The 17,435-nt window shown below is 39.0% G+C and overlaps 1 long non-coding RNA gene and 1 other non-coding gene across 2 annotated transcripts; one reads left to right on the forward strand and one right to left on the reverse strand.

The window, feature by feature from the left end:
* Window positions 1–2,997: 2,997 nt before the first annotated feature.
* LOC116314259 lies at window positions 2,998–12,503 on the reverse strand. The gene is made up of 2 exons (XR_004199012.2): window positions 12,368–12,503; window positions 2,998–5,227 (listed from the first exon to the last, which is right to left on the reverse strand). It is a non-coding gene; the product is annotated as an uncharacterized LOC116314259 (long non-coding RNA).
* Window positions 12,504–12,918: 415 nt separating this feature from the next.
* trnat-cgu lies at window positions 12,919–12,990 on the forward strand. Its single transcript has one exon. It is a non-coding gene; the product is annotated as a tRNA-Thr (tRNA).
* Window positions 12,991–17,435: the final 4,445 nt, after the last annotated feature.

The raw sequence follows: 17,435 nt of genomic DNA on the forward strand, positions 1-17,435 counted from the left end.
CTAAATAAAGTTTTACTTTATATATGACATTGGCAAATGCATCTTTTACCCGTTTACACGCGGTAATTGTGCCAAAATTGCAATCAGAAATAGATTTAAATAGAAAATCTTACTATACGAAGTAGAATTTTTTTTAAATAAACCTCGCGCAATTGTTCTGCTTTTATTTGGAAGGCAAACTTCCTTTATCTGGCCTCAATTCAGCGACTTCACAGATATACGTTGCGTCTTCGTGTTGAAAGAGTCCACCTTCTAAATACCTCTGCCCAATCGTCGCGCTCGTCAGCGAGACTGATTGGTGGAAAAGCCGAAGAAGGCACGTTTTGCCGCCCGTTGCGTTGGGTAGCGAGACAGAAAGTCTGAATATGCATACATTATTAACGCAAGTCACTAACTGTGAAAATAAATAATAATTATTATTATTATTATTAATAATAATAATAATTAATAATAATAATTAACAATAATAATAATAATATTATATTATTAATAATAATATATAATTAATAATAACAATAATTATATTATTAATAATTAATAATAATTATTAATTATTATTATTATTATTATCATTATTATTATTGTCATCTAGTTTTTGGCATCTATAGCCAATAAATCATCACATTTGACCACAGACAAAATAGATTAAAAACACTATTCATGTTTTTAAATATATATGGTATCGTTGTTATTTTTAAGAGATTTACTTTTTTGTTTTAAAAATTCTAAATTACATAAATGTAGAAAATTGAAAAATATTCTCTGCATAATTTTCGCTTCCCTTTGAATCAGCACCCATCAATATCCACATGTAGAAATGTTGGAATATTATCCTGAATGAAAAAAAGTTTGCTTTACTAAAGGTTAATTAAAAAAACAATTTTTTTTGATTGATGAGGGCTATGAGTACGGTTTGGAGAGACTTTTTACGGCAAACATTTCATTTGCAAGCAGTGCTGTATTGCCTGCAGACAACTGAACCACTGACCCAAAAATGTAATGAGGCCTAAAATAGCTTGTGAACACTCAGTACTTAGAAGACATGACATGGAATTCAGTGCAGCTCTTGTGCTTATACATTTTTTTTATTTTTACTTGCACAATATTATAAATTAAATGCTGCTGTATTTTTCCAAATGTGTTTTCTGTGTCATGATGTTCTATAAGGTAATTATAAGATTTTGGATCCTCTTACAGATATATTAGATTACTGCTTCTGTGCTTCCCATAAGAAAATTAAAATTAGAAAAAAACCCCAACAACTCTGGATCATCAATTTAATTAACTTTATTTTTACTTCTATGATAAAAACTCAGATGAGCAGTCGTCTCAGGAGCTTTATAATGTAAGTACAGACTCTACAAAATCCATCCTCCCATCTTCTACCCCTCATCCAGGTTGGAGGGACACCAGTCCAAGCAGAGAAGATCCCCAGACCTCCCTCTGAGCCTTCTCCTCTTTGGGGAAGACACCAAGTTGTTGATCTTATTCTTTAGGTCACTAGCCACAGCTTGAGGCCATAGATCAACCCATGAAACAACAAATTTGCCCTTTCTTCACCACAACAGACCAGTTGCAGTGTGCAGCTATAACAGCTTCAACCCTTCTGGCAAGGCTTCCCACAGTGTTTAGGAGTGTATCTGAGAATTTGTGACCATTTTTCCAGAAGCACATTTGTGAAGTCAGACACTGATGTTGGAGAAGAAGGCCTGGCTTACAGTCTCTGCTCAAATTCATCCCAATGGTCTTCCATCGGGTTGAGGTCAGGAGTCTGTGCAGGCCAGTCAAGTTCTTCCACACCAAACTCACTCATTCATGTCTTTATGGATCTTGCTTTGTGCACTGGTGCGCAGTAATGTTGGAACAGAAAGCGGCCATCTCCAAACTGTTCCCACAAAGTTGGGGCATGAAATTGTCCAAAATGTCTTGGTATGTTGAAGCATTAAGAGTTCCTTTCACTGGAACTAAGGAGCCGAGCTCAGCTCCTGAAAACAACCCCACACCATAATCCCCCCTCCGCCAAACTTTACACTTTGTACAATGCAGTCACACATGTACTGTTGTCCTGGCAACCACCAAGCTCAGACTCGTCCATCAGATTGCTAGATGGAGAAGTGTGATTCACACTTCACTGTTCGAGAGTCTAGTGGCGGGGTGCTTTGCACCACTGCATCTGACACTTTGCGTTGCGCTTGGTGATGTAAGGCTTGGATGCAGCTGCTCATAAATGGAAACCCATTCCATGAAGCACTATACACACTGTTTATGGAGCTAATCTGAAGGCCACATCAAGTTTGGAGGTCTGTAGCAACTGACTACAGAAAGTAGGTGACCTACTTACAATTTCATGATTGGAGTTCCTGCACAGGTGGCATCCTACTACGGTTCACGAGCTCCTGAGAGTGACCCATTATTTCACAAATGTTTGTAGAAACAGTCTGCATGCGTAGGTGCTTCATCTCATACACCTGTGGTCATGGAAGTGATTGGAACACCTGAATTCAATTATTTGGATGGGTGAGTGAATACCTTTGGCAGTATAGGGAGCGTTTGTTGACCACGCCATCCACAAAAAAGCAAAGATGCGATCTCCAACATCATCTCCTTGACTTTGCCTACAAATGTTTTTCCATAAAAGTTCCAGTCGCACTGGCCTAATTTGACTTATCGCTGGAAATGTGAACTGTGCTTCCACTGTGGTTGTACAAGGACGGAAGAACACGTGACAACAGGGCTAATACCCCATACTACCAAAGCAGTCTTCACAGGAAAAATCCTTTACAATATTAGAAAAAGAATCCCAACCATGAGATGATCCCCTATCTCAAAACAATTGGCAATGGCAGGGAGGAAGAGCTCCCTTTCAACAGGAAAAGAACTCTTACAGAGCCAGGCTGAAGGAGCAGGGAGGTGAGAGGACAAAAGAAAAGAGGAAGAGAGACAAAAAACGTCAATCAGAAAACACAAATTATGAATAAAACACAACAAAGTCTGGACTTAAATTCTGATCAGTATTCAAACATATTCCCTTTTAATAGCAGTTGCGGCAGAGGTTCTGCTGGGTAGAACACACAGTAGTGTATACAGTACACTGACAATGAAGCCCAGAGTGTGAGCAGGTACAGCAGTGAGTGAGCCACCAATGATCGGTTAAATCGTAACACACACACACACACACACATTAGTAAAAATGTAAACAAACAGATTAAACACACAATCTCCCTTTTCCACATTAAATACACACTTTAACCTCCATCCTACACCAATCATTTCCCTTTGGTGTGAAAAATAAATAAACCACATACAGGATGAATTCATTTCCCAGCGTCTGAAGCGTTTTTTGAGTTTATCCTCTAAGTCCAGGTGTGTTAGTGGAATCAGGGTAATTACAAACCACAGTTGCCGCGAGCATTTTTTAAAATCTCCGATTATAATCTTTTACAGCAAACACCGTGAAGTGACTGTGCATGTTGGAACCAGTCTCAGAGATGGGGTAGATTCTAGTACGACCACATTCCCATCAAGCTTAGCAGACCCAGACATCATATTTTTGGCATTTCTGTCCCACTGAATCAATTTAAAAATTAAAAATGGCATAAAGTCAATGAAAGTCAAAACCCAGGCTGACGTTACTGTTCCTCTGTCCACATTTACTTTGGTTAGTGAAATAATGAAACAGAAACCAGTAACAGAGGCCGTTGCCTCCAAACTAAAAGTTGTGCTTTTAGTCTTCCTCGTCTGCAGCTAGTGACCAATCTCGACAGGGTTTCTTTGCAACTGATTTCAACTGACAACAGCCATCAACCTGAGGTAACCCAATGAATTCAGGAAATATACATTTTTCCCCAACGTCTGGAGGTTGCCAGGTGGTTGGTGGCCAGTTTGTGTGACTGAGACTGAAAAGAAAGTTGGGTTAAAAGGGGAGGGGCTAAAACATCTCATTTCAGACAGAAGATGAACTTCAGGGTTGGATCAGAGCGTATGTTGAGCTGTGAATCATGCAAAGCTATTCAATTAGAGTAACTTTGCATAAGCAGAATAAGTCCACTTTACTGTCACAACATTATTAGCGATGGGTAATCCCTTCACTGGTGACTATATAGCAAAAGACTTAGTTTCCTTCTCTTCCTGTGTGCTTTCCGCGGCTGATTTTGACCATAGACTCCCTGTAACAGTCAAATTATCTACAAAAAAGTATTCTGACATGAGACACTGAACAAACCACTGACACCATCTCCTAAACTGCGTGGTGCACCTGAGGTCTCACACGTGTAATTCTGGCTCGGATCAGGCTGAGAAATCAGACAAATCAGGTATGAGAAGGACCCCCTAATTAGTCCGCAACATCATGTGTCTCATTCAGACATTGCCACCATTTATAAGTCATGAAGATGGAGCTAGAAGATGTAAAGATTAACAGGCAGTTTGGATGCATCTCAGATTATTTGTCTTAACAAATAACATGATTCATTTGGAAGCACAAAAGAAGAACCGATCGAGTTAATTATGGTGTGATTTTTCAACAACGGTGTTAAAAATGTAGCAGTGATCACAGTCATTCTGGGCTTCTTCCCTTTTCAGAAAATCAATCATAAAACCGACAATAACTTCATTTTAACTCCTTCATTACGCTCTGAGGAGGTGTTTGAGGTCATGACGCCATCTCAGGCGTTTTTCCTAAACAGCGAAGTCCTTCATGTTTAGGAAAACAGAGTGCAAATTCGCCTTGAGAAGCTGTTATGTTTCTTTTAGCAGGACAATTTAACATTTAAACAAAGCAGCAAACAGACAAACCAACTAAGCAGCCACTACCCAAAGTGCACCAGGTTTCAGAAAGCATGTCCTGGTGGAGCTTTGTTGGTCAGACTTAGAAGCCCATCAGTCCTCCCGACTTCATCTGGGACATCTTGACTGTCACCAAACATGTCATCCTTCAGGCAAAGAACCTCTAGTGGGTGCTTGTCCTTCAGGTGAGGACGGTTTTAGTGTTTTCTCAACAGTATGTAGGTCATGAGCAGAATGAGGCCTGCTGACAGGCCTGCAATCACAAACTGGTGAATGGAGAGGACATTCTCCAGTGTGTGGATCCTCTCCTCCATGGCACTGGTGTGGAAGTAGTCGTAGACGCCGGCTGCGATGCTCCACAGCGCCCACACAGCATCCACCACCAATGGCATGGCTAAGCAGGAGGACGGAGGCTCAGCTGTAGATCAGACTCTGTTAAAGACTGGAACATGGGAACGACACATAAATAATTCAGATACAAGATGAAATACTTTTAAAAACCAAAAACACCATATCAGTTTGTTCTGATCAGAATATCACACATATTAGTACACGAAGCCCTGGTTTTATATCATTGACGGTATAAAAGATGGATGTAGCACTGCTGAAACACAATGCACACTATGTTATCAATATGGACTCATGGAGAAATAAAATAATAATAATAATATTATAATAAGATTTAACATTATAAAACATTTCTGCATTAAATAAATATTAGATAATAATGATAATAATAATAATAATGATAATAATACAGATTCATGTTTCAGACAGTTTTAACTTGATGATTTAAATGTAAGTGGGTCAATGCAAAGCACTGAAGCACACGACTTCTTCGATGCTGAATTTTGATGCATGACTCATTCTGAAGCTTTGAGAACCTCTACGAAATTATATCAAAACATGCAGTTCGACTGGGAATAACAGGCCATGATTCCCAGTAGTGACTGGTCTCATGTTTTTTATGCATTTATTCATAAAAAAAGGGTCAAAGAACGGCATTCAAATAAAAATCGTCTCAAAGGTCTCTATTGTAAAAACATTGATTAACGTTTAAACAGGTCACAAAACTTTGGACTTCTGATGACTGAACCTGCGTTCTGAGATCTTCTGAAGGCACCGTTTTATGACAAAGCTTCCTCCTGTAGTTACACTGTGTCCAAATCATCCTTTATTCTGATTTTGAAAAACTACATTTCAATCGCTTTATTGCAACACTTTTCCTTCTACATGCACAAATTATACGTCATATCGTATATCTGAGGCATTTTTGTGCTCTTTCAACTGATGCGATGGAATATATGGTTTTGACACAAATCGCGCCCCCTGGAGTGAATCCATTATGAAACCAGTTTCAGCTGAACATCAGAACAGGCTGTCAACGAACTCTTCTGTCATGGGATCACACCACCAGGGGCGGAGCTAAGTTTCTTAGGGTGGCATGGAAATCAAATGGGGTGGGGGTTTTTTTTTATTGGTTTTGTTTTGTTTTGGGGTTTTTTGTACACACTAACAGGTGTTATATTCAGTAATATGCATTATATAAGATAATAATCATCAAATGCAGTAAGCATAAAAATGTTACATATAACTATAGTCTATAACTTAATTATTTTCTTTAGCCCAGATGATTAAACATTTTGATTAGAATGTAATGTAAAGATTTATGCTATGATTAAGTATGTAGCCCAACAAATATAAAATGAAATATAATAAAATTTAAACCTAACTTTTCATTATTTATTGGGTTAAGCCTCTGGGCTCCAGGGTATAACGTTGGTTTGTTTGCCTTGTTTGGTATCATTATTTTCAGCACAATCTCACATGAATTGTCTGAATTTACAGTTATTTTTTTCATTAACACAACTGATCTGAAATCACACAAAAACATAAAAATAGAGCAGGAAAAAGTTATAGTTTTTACTGTAACAACCACAAACATGTTTCCTGAATGATTTCCATAACTTGAAATGCAAATATAAATTGTAAATTTTAAAAACTTAGGCACAGACGAGAGGACAACACCGCCGGCCTAAACCCTGCAGGCCTGACAGCAGGTGTATCATCACTCATCAGATCTGACGTGCCTGTGATATATGGCGTTATTTTTGTGCCACTATTCTGAGCGCACGTAAAAAAAAATTTGCCAGTACAAGTGTTGCATTTTTAGGAGAAATTAATTTGGAGCGAAGAAAAGCTAAATTTGAGTGAACAAAATTCATTGCTGACAGCAAGTCAACAAGATGACAGCAAGTAAAATCTTTTTTAAAGCGAGTAAGCCAGTTTAAACAAGTAGGTTTTGAGTTGTGACTTAAATAAGGGAAGGGAATCTATATTTCTTAAGGTTGAAGGAAGTGAGTTTCAGAGCCAAGGAGCAGAGTGACTGAAAGCTCTGTGCCCCATAGTGATAAGGCAAGCAGAAGGAACAACAAGATGATTGGCAGATGAAGATCTGAGAGAGCAGGAAACTGTGGTGATATGAAGCAGATCACAGAGATAAGGAGGGGCAAGGTTATGGATGCACTTAAACATGAGAACTAAGATTTTAAAGTTTATCCTGGCTTCTATGGGCAACCAGTGAAGCTGTTAAAGAATTGGGGTGATATGGTCTCTTAAGTGAGTACGAGTTATGACCCGAGCTGCAGAATTCTGAAGAAGTTGAAGTTTATGGAGGGACTTATTGAGGAGACCAAATAAGAGGGAGTTTTAATAATCAATCCGGCAAGTAATAAGACTTCGGACAAGGATGACAGCAGCATGGGGAGTAAGGAAGGGACGAAGTCGGCTAATGTTACGTAAGTGAAAGTATGCAGACCGGGTTATGTATTTAATGTGAGACTGAAATGAGAGAGTACTGTCAAGTATGACACCCAAACTCTTTACCTGGGGGGAAGGAAGGATGGGGAATTTTCAATATTAATGGAGAAACTGTGAGATTTGGTTATGGTAGAGGCTGTGCCAACGAGTAAAACTTCAGTTTTATTACTGTTAAGTTTGAGAACTTGGAGGAGAACCAAGATCTGATCTCCATAAGACAGTTCGAGAGGGAGGTAGGTGGAAGGGATGAATTAGGTTTGGAGGAAATGTAGAGCTGGGTGTCATCAGCAATGAAACAACAATGAAATAACAATGAAAATTGATATTATATTTTCGGAATATTTGTCCAAGAAGGAGCATGTAGATAATCAATAAAAGAGGCCCTAATACTGAACCCTGGGGCACACCAGCAGAAACAGGATAGAGACTTGAAGAGTGTGATTTAAATTGGATAAACTGAGTGCGGTCTGAGAGATATGAGGTGAACCAGGCAAGGGGGGTATGACTAACGCCAGTGGATGCTAATCTGCTCAGGAGGACATTATGAGAAATTGTGTCAAATGCCGCACTAAGGATTCAAGGATTCAAGGAGCTTTATTGTCATTCGCATCACGTTAACATGAGGTGGAACGAAATTATGTACACACGGTCCCGGAGCGAAAAGAAACAAAATAGTACAGATAATAAAGATACAGAATTTAAAAAAAAAAAAAAAAAAAAAAAAAGAGTAATTAATAATAGTTGGGTTTTTTTAAAAAAAAAAAAAAAAAAAAAAAACAATCAGAATAACAAGCAATAAAATAAATACGATAAATAATGCAATAAGTAAAGTGCAACAACCTGAGTACCAGTATGGAGTATGGGTATAGAGTGCAGGTATAAATATGGGTATAAATAAATACTTTTAGCAGCAAAGGGCATGATGCCAGCATTGATAAAGTGACAGTGTCAGTGGTGATTAAGGTGCTACAATAGCAGTTCCTGTCCATTTATGTATTGAAGTCTCACAGCTTCTGGAATGAAGCTGTTTCTCAGTCTGGTTGTTTTGCATTTAATGCTCCTCAGCCTCCTGAGGGGAGCGGGATAAAGAGTGGGTGTGCTGGGTGAGTGGAGTCCTTCATGATACAGGTGGCCCTCTTCCTGCATCTGGAGGTGTATATGTGTGTGACAGTTGCCTCCGACCACTCTCTGAGCAGCCTTCACCACCCTCTGTAGAGCTTTCCTCTCTGCCACAGTGCAGTTTCTGCACCACACATTGATGCCAGAGCACAGAACACTCTCCACCGCACATCTTAGGGCTGCTCGATTATGGCAAAAATGATAATCACGATTATTTTCACTGAAACTGAGATCTCGATTATTTGACAATATTTATTTAACAATAACAATGTATTGAATAATGGCTTTAAAGATTGTCAAAAAATAATATAAAATGGTGTGCGAATACTGATAACAGTGCAAATGTTTGCAATATAAAAAATAAATGAAAAATGTAAACATCTATGCTTAGTGAACTTCAAAATACTGCATAATATTTATGCATACAAATAACCAAACATCAAGGCAAGCTGTGTAGCCACACAATGCACAATTGCATCAAACATATGTCACTTTGTGAGCGGTCTTCAAATGATTGAATAAATTTGTAGTGTTGCTCTGTGGTGCAGCTACGACACCGTAGCAAAGTTTACACACTATGTCTACTTGATCCACATCTGACTGCGCGAACCCGTAATGTTTCCACACCACTGAAGTCGTTTTACCTCTTTTCAACCAACGGCATTCTTTCTTCAGCAGCCATTATCCTCTCCTCTCCAAATAACTTCTGCTTAGCTTTCCGAGCTTCCCTCGGGTCCTCTTAATTGTTGTGACACGTGTTCGAAACGCAGAGAGGTGCGCTCGATTTGCCATACGGAGCAGCGCAAGAGTAAAGCACGAGGGAGGTGCTAATAATCGGCTCAGTCATTTTTGATGATCGCTGAAAGGCCAGATCGTAATTTACATTAAAATTTGATTAATTGAGCAGCCCTAGCACATCTGTAAAAGGAGATGAGGACTGAGCTCTCAAGTCCCGCACGCCTCAACCTCCTCAGGAAGTACAGTCTCTGGTGAGCCTTCCTGATCAGGCTGGAAGTGTTGTTTTTCCAGGTGAGGTTGCTATCTAGACACATACCCAGGTACTTGTAGCTGGGTACTACTTCGACTGCAGGTCCTCCGACGTCCAGGGGTGTGTGTGTGTGTGTCTTCCCCTCCTGAAGTCCACAATCATCTCCTTCGTCTTTTTCTCATTTAAGCAGAGATTGTTTTTCCTGCAGCAGTCCTCTAAGTGTTCCACCTCCTTCCTGTAGCCGGTCTCGTCATTGTTTCAAGATCCAGAAGGATGAGAATGGTTAAAAGACCAGAATCAGCTGCCATCAGAAGGTCATTAGTAATCCTTAACAAAGCAGTTTCTGTACTATAACTGGGGCGAAAACCAGACTAAAATTGTTCATAGAGATTATAGTCATTGAGGTGTGAGTGAAGCTGGGAGGCAACAACTTTCTCAAGGATTTTCGAAATAAAGGGGAGGTTTGATATAGGGCAGATTTTATCAAAATTATTAGGATCTGCACCAGGCTTTTTGAGAATTAGAGTGACAGAAGCAGTTTTCAGGGATGGAGGAATAATTCCAGTGTTAAGGGAAGAGTGGATAATACTAGTTATGAGAGAAGCCAATGAGGGAAGACAACCTTTAACGAACACAGTGGGAAGAGGGTCGAGCTGACAGGTGGATGATTTTGATTTTTGAATAAGATTTGATACATCAGCTATGGAGGGAAGAGTAAAACTTGAAAATGACTGGGAGGAACACAGTAAGGAAAACAGAAAGTCTACTTCAAAGTTAGAACTTCCTACAGTGTTAAGTTGTTGGTGGATATCAGTGATTTTATGAGTGAAAAAAGATATAAGAGAGTTGCAAAAGTCAGCAGAGTCCATATGAGAGGGGAATGAGTCCAGAGGTCTTGTAATTTTACTAAACAATGAAAAGAGAGACCTGGAGTTACTTTCACTAGAACTGATTAAACCAGAATAGTATGCAGATTTGGCTGAAGCAATGGAGTCCTTATACAAAAAGATATGATTGTTTAGCTTTTCTTCACTCAAAATAAAATTCTCCTCAAAATGCAACACTTGTACTTTTTAAATTTTTTTTTACGTGCGCTCAGAATAGTGGCACAAAAATGACGCCATAGTGATGTTGATTCAAAATGTGCTCTGGCACAATCATCGTTTGTTACTGACAACAAGAAATAAAGCTGGTCCGAGCTATGGGCACAACCATTTTTTTAATATTGGAGGGGGAATAACACTATCTAATATATTCTGTTTTAGAAATTATATTCAATGTTAACTGTAGCCATGCTCAAAGTGTTAATGCTATCTTATTTTAATAAGCAACATCTTCATATGCAAAACTTGAGGCAAGAGATTATTTTAGGGTGGCACACACCACCCCATGCCACCCCTTAGATCTGCCCCTACACACCAACCATGACAACCATTAACATGCTGACATTCTGACCTATGAGCCACTATTGTTACATGATTACCTAAGTACCACACCCGCCTTTGACTGACTTCGACAGGTGTGTTCAACTACACACCTGCAAAATAAAGGCTACTGCCAATCGCACAGTTGTGTTGACCAAATCTGTCAACAGTCAAACTGACATTTAGCAATTCATGCCAAAGGTCTGAAAACCTCCTGCAGCCCCATAATTTGCCATAAGACAGAGAGACAGACTCTCCAGGTGAAAACAAAACCATGTCCTCTATCATTACTGCTTACAATACCTCTGCAGTAAAGGCTTTTATTCATGACACAGCACCCAAAGAAGTCCCACGCTGTTGATGAAAAAAAACTTACCTTAGAAAGTTTTTTTTTTTTTTTTAAACTGAGTGAAATGACCAACAGGAATTTGGCTAGAGCCACAATAATTCCCTAAATACTAAGAAAAGAGGCTCTGATGTTTTACACACGGTCTAGAAGCAGGTTTACATGATTATTTAAAACATTCAGTGAGTCAGTGCTCCTGGAGCTCAGGTCAGATATTACATCACAGACAGAGTAGAAGATGGTTGTAGCTTCCAGGTCTGAAAAGTGAAGCCAGTGGAAGTGCATTAAACCTGTTAAACCTTCTTTTTAAACGACACCAGGGGGCGACACCTTTGGTTGCACAAAGAGTCCCAGTCCTATGTAAGTCTATGGGAAAACTCTGTAAACACTTTCTAGGCTCGGTCACAGGTCTCACCTCACACTGAATAAAAGAGTAAATCAATTTAGTGAATTTTGCTGATTTGAAGCGTCAGTGCTCATTGGATAGTGCCTTAAACACAGATTTGGTGTCTGGTGATCTAACAAATATAAATTTCCCTCTGTCCATTTTATTTAGATAACTAACTCTAATACAAAGTAAATTTTCTGGTTTTAATATTCTTTTCAAAACATTAATCACGTAATCCAATGACTTTTCCAGGTTGTTCCATGCCCCCCCCCCCCCCAACCCAACCCATAAATCGTTGATGTATAATGCAAAACATAAATAATGCTACAAAGAGGTGATAATGGCCCTGTCAGTAAAATCTCACAAGGAGCGCACATGCAGCAGACTGAAAATAATGCACCTTGCACACAAACTTCTCCCCTGCTAGCTACCAAGCTATCGCTTTACCACCAAGCTAAAGCTAGCTTTGATTCTTTTAAAGAGGCACCATTACTCACAGCATTACTCGAGGATCACACAGTCCTTCCTCCGTCCCATACATGTACAGGAGACTTTCACATCATCATGCTGACTCTACAGTTAGCGGTTAAAAAGGAAATCCCATCTGCCGTGAGCCACTTCATCTGCTTCCGGGTGCGTTTTCCGGGAAGACACCCTTCCATCGCGTGTGTGAGGTCGTGAAGAAAGCCAAACTCCATTCAGAAACAAAGAATTTTCTTACTTCGCACAGACCCAAAAATGTAGCCTATAAATCATAACCTGAGACATGTCTTTATCAGGAATGCTTTCGACTGGTACATTCGGCTTCATACATGATGTTGTCAGGATATTTTATCTCAGTTTTAAAGAATTTCCGTCCTTGGCCTTTTTAATATGACGTGCATTTGTGTGTTGATGACAAAGCCAAAATTGAACAGATTTTGGACGGAGTTCTGAATCGTGATTCTTCTCCGTCGGCGAAACAGTCAAATGAAATCTCAGCACTTACGTCACACATTGTTCACGCTGTACCTTCAAATTGACAGACACTGCGAATTTTATATTACCAGGCGCGGTGGCCAAGTGGTAAGGCGTCGGTCTCGTAAACCGAAGATCGCGGGTTCGAACCCCGTCCGTGCCTGTTAACCTGGAAATTATAGACTGCGTTTTTTGGGGGTGGAAACAAAATACTATTCTTGAAGTTGTCGAACAGTATTACAAAAGAAAATCAGACCAAAAAAAAAAAAAAAAACCCCACACGAAAATGAAATTATAAAGAAATAAACTATAAACACAGCTCGAAAGTGGACACAACTTTTCATGTTTTATAAAGCTTCAGAAGACCACAAGAGGGAGCAATATGAACAGTAGATTACAGAGGGTTTACATGTACTCTGCTCGGATTCAGCCAAAAAGTGATAATGACTCCAACTGTATGAAAACAATTCAACGCAAAGCAATACGATATTTTTTAACGTCTAACTTGATCGCGACCCAACAGAGGACACTCATCCATGCACCTTTGAGTAAAAGACTTTTACTCAGAGGTGTGGACTCGAGTCACATGACTTGGACTCGAGTCATTAATTTTATGACTTTAGACTTGACTTGAAAAAAGGTTGTAAGACTTGTGACTTGACTTGGACTTTTACACCAGTGACTTGGGACTTGAATTGGACTTGAACCTGTTTACTTGAAAAGACTTGATATTTTACCCAAATCTAAAATTTAACATACATATTATATAAAAAGTGCGGACAATTAATTCACTTTATTCATTCAGTCATTCTTACCACACTCCGTATGTATGTGAGCGTGGGCTGTAGCACAGCCAATCAAATTAACCAGATTTGAAAAACAAGAAGAACAAAAACGCTCGAGCCAAAAATGCTTCCAAGAGTAATTTCTTTTCGGTACATAAACTACTAAGTAGTCAACAAAAACGAAATGCAATATGCAAAACATGCAAGAAGAGAATCACAGACGGAGATGGAACAACTTCCAACTTTGTCCGACATTTGAAGTTGCATAAAGAACGGTAGGTGGTGCTTTTTTTTTTTTTTGATGAGATGAGACAGCTGACTTAGCTAACTTCATCTTATTAGCAAATGTTCTTGGCTACGTTGATGATACTGTTTGGCTTTAACAGGTATGATATGTTTGTCATGCTATTTTAAATCCAAGCGCATCCAAGAATAACATGCAACTTGTTAGCTCAGAATTGTCGGTGAATGGTGAGCAGGGTCCGTTTCAGAAAGTGGGTTCTGTAGCTGTACTCAGTCTCTCTCCGTCTCTCCCCATCATTAACCCCGTGAGATTTAACCCAGTTTAGACTGACAAATATTTATTTTACCATCACATCACAATTCAAAATCACTGTGTTTAATTTGCAATTAGTGTATGGTCGTGTTTAACTTTTGCATGTCTGAGCCAGGAAAAAAATTTTTTGGTTAGAAAATCTGGCCCACCTTAGTGTGTAATTGAGTAGTCCTGCTATACATGGCCTTTTTCTTCTGTCATTTATGTCAATACATCAAATAAAATACTTGATCTTATATTATTAGCTGTTGTTTATTTGCAAAGGTTATTCTCAACAGGGATGCTAGACAAAAACGGCGTTTTCTACAGACAGCCTAGCATACGCTCTCCACTTGCGAGTGAAAAAGAAAAGAAAAACACCCTTCCCTATTGGTGTTAGAGTTTACCATGTCAGCCAATCAAAAAATGATAAGGCAACATGTGACATTTGGTTGTTTAGGGAGAAGGGAAGTTTTAGGAGTGACACCCATGACGGAAAGCGGGCGAGCGAAAGAAAAGAGAGAGAGAGTTTTCATATGTGAGACATTAGTGACGTTTAGCGTGTTTGGAGGCCATAGTTAGTTTGTTGTGTACTTATTGTTTTGTATTGTGTGTCGGTTAGACTGCTGAATTTCATATTTGATCTAAAAAAGCTGTCAAAGGCAGATTCCAGTGTAAACGCTGTCTCCACATAGAAAACTGGACTGTTGCACTTCCAGTTGTCAGACCTGCAGGGTTTAGGCCTGTGGTGTTCTCCTCTGTCTTATACTGAACACAAACTACATTTTTGGACTGGCACAAATAATTTGTGTGCCTTCTTATTTGATGCAGCACACCTGATTGTTCTGTAAATAGATTTAAATGGTTATATAAAAACGCCTGAGGCCTTGGCTGCATTTTTAGGTAAATAGTACCATATAACTTTGTTGTTTGCAAAACTTGTGCATAATTTTTAGAAATGTACAATTTCTATTTGCATTTCAAGTTATGAAAATGATTCGTTAAACATGTAAAAAATATAACTTTTTCTACTCGGATTCTGAATTTTTGTCTGAATTTAGATCAACTGTGCTAATATAGTATACCAAAATGAAAAAATAACTCAAATTTCAGATATTTGAGGTTGTGCTGTAAATAATGATACCAAACAAGGCGAGAAAAACATATTTTAAAAGTGAAATATAGAAGTAAAATCAAAAGTAGTCAAGAACGGCCAATTATACCCGGGACCCCAGAGGGTTAAAAAAAAAGACTTGAAAGGACTTGAAATTCAAAGTTTCGGACTTGGGACTTGACTTGAAAGTTGTCTGTCTTGACTTGCGACTTGACTCTGACTTGCTTGACTTTACTTGAGACTTGACTTGTGACTTGAGGATAAAGACTTGGGACTTACTTGAGACTTGCAAAACAATGACTTGGTCCCACCTCTGCTTTTACTTAAAAGACTACTTCCCGTTCTTCTTTTTGGCCTATCCTACTGTTAAAAAATTCCTGGAAATATGCATGTAAGCAATTATATATAATATATGAATTCACTATGAATACTGGCTTGGTAAGGATTGTATGTTCTTACTGGGTGGGATGTCCAACATACAGCCTGCAGGACTGGCAAAGACTCCCGCCCACAGGACAGGTTTGGAAAATGTGAAGGAGCGCATAACTTTTGTCTGTTTCTGTTTCATACTCTGTCATCCCTTTGTGAAACAAAGCATTTTGTGATCTTTTAATATATTTAATATATTAATATTTTATGATTACACATTACACAGTTTGGGCAATGAAACAACTGCACTTTTTTGTAATTTTACCCATTTATTATGTAGTTTCACTGTTCTGTCCACTTAAGTTCAAATTGGGCCCTGTTTGTCCCACAACGTAAAATGAAAATGAGTCCTCTGATTGATGTTAATTGGCCATCAGGGAAACATATCAATCAGTAAATCAATCAACAGAAACTTTAATTAAAACATAAGTAACAAGTGTCAATACATGTAAAAAATAAATAACTACAGAGTCATTTAAGGCCATGCTATTCACAAGGAAAAAAACAAAGCGTGAATGCTACTGTGGTCCAGCGTGTGTGAAAAGCATCATAAACACTGTGAGTCCTCACACGTCAGCTTCAATATTTATGACCACATTTTGAGCCCATACAGGAGTGTACAGCTCACGAATGGCGACCTCTACGTCCCCGTTAATTCTCAGCTCTGTGCTGTCCCAGTCAAAAACATTTCCTCTTGGTTCTCTCTGCCCTGCAAATATGCCTTGGATCACGCTATCTGGCAGAACAACGTCCCACATATTCACATCACAGATCTCACCAACAAAATTCTGATGTTTATCAAAATCTCCCAGATAAATATCTGGATCTTGTCCCAGGATAACCCTGCCTCCTGGGCTGACAGTGTGATCCTTCTTGTAGATTTTGGATAAGCTCCTCTTTCCATCCAGGAAGAGGACAGCTAAACCTGAAGTGGAATCCCAGGTGACACACAGGTGGGTAATCAGGGCTCTGAGCTCAGGGACTTTAAATAAAACAGGATTTCCAGCCATGTAAAAGGACAGCCTGCACACACAAACAATATGCATGTTAAATCATTATAAGTCTGCACGCAGGCAGCTTAATGTAAAACCCTACGGTGGCCCTGAGAGGCAAAACAGACTGCAACTTAACAAAACACCAGCAATAAGAAAAATGCTGCAAAAGCACACAGAACACAATGGAAATAGGAAAAAACAGATTTCCAAAAGCACAGGGGAAGTGTTTCTGGACCAGTTGCAGGAACCAAAGCATGCGAGGTAAGTGTGTTTTAAGCTCATGATTCATATAATACTGATGACGGATTTTTATTCTAATAGTTAGGCTAACACACTTACCTCTCATATTTTCTTTCCTCATAAAACCGACAGATCCTCCACTTCTTTTAAGTGTCTCCCAGCGCAATTCTTAGCACATTTTAGTTCCTGCAACTGGTCCGTCTGGTTATTATCTTCTCAGAAACACTTCCCCTGTGCTTTTGGAAATCTGTTTATTCCTATTTCTGTTTTTGTTTTTCCTATTTCCGTTGTGTTTTGTGTGCTTTTGCAGCACTTTTCTTATTGTTGGTGTTTTCTTAAGTTGCAGTCTGTTTGGCCTCTCAGGGCCACTGTAAAAACCACCTAACCCCCACAGAATCAGCCGACTGTGCTCCACAATGACTTCAGTATATTTAATAAACCACATATTTTGGGCTGTTTTTCCCTCATAGATTTGTAAGTACAGGAGAAATCCATCTGTAATTTTCATTT

This window comes from Oreochromis aureus, linkage group 4, assembly GCF_013358895.1.
Source record: "Oreochromis aureus strain Israel breed Guangdong linkage group 4, ZZ_aureus, whole genome shotgun sequence".
NCBI lineage: Eukaryota > Metazoa > Chordata > Actinopteri > Cichliformes > Cichlidae > Oreochromis > Oreochromis aureus.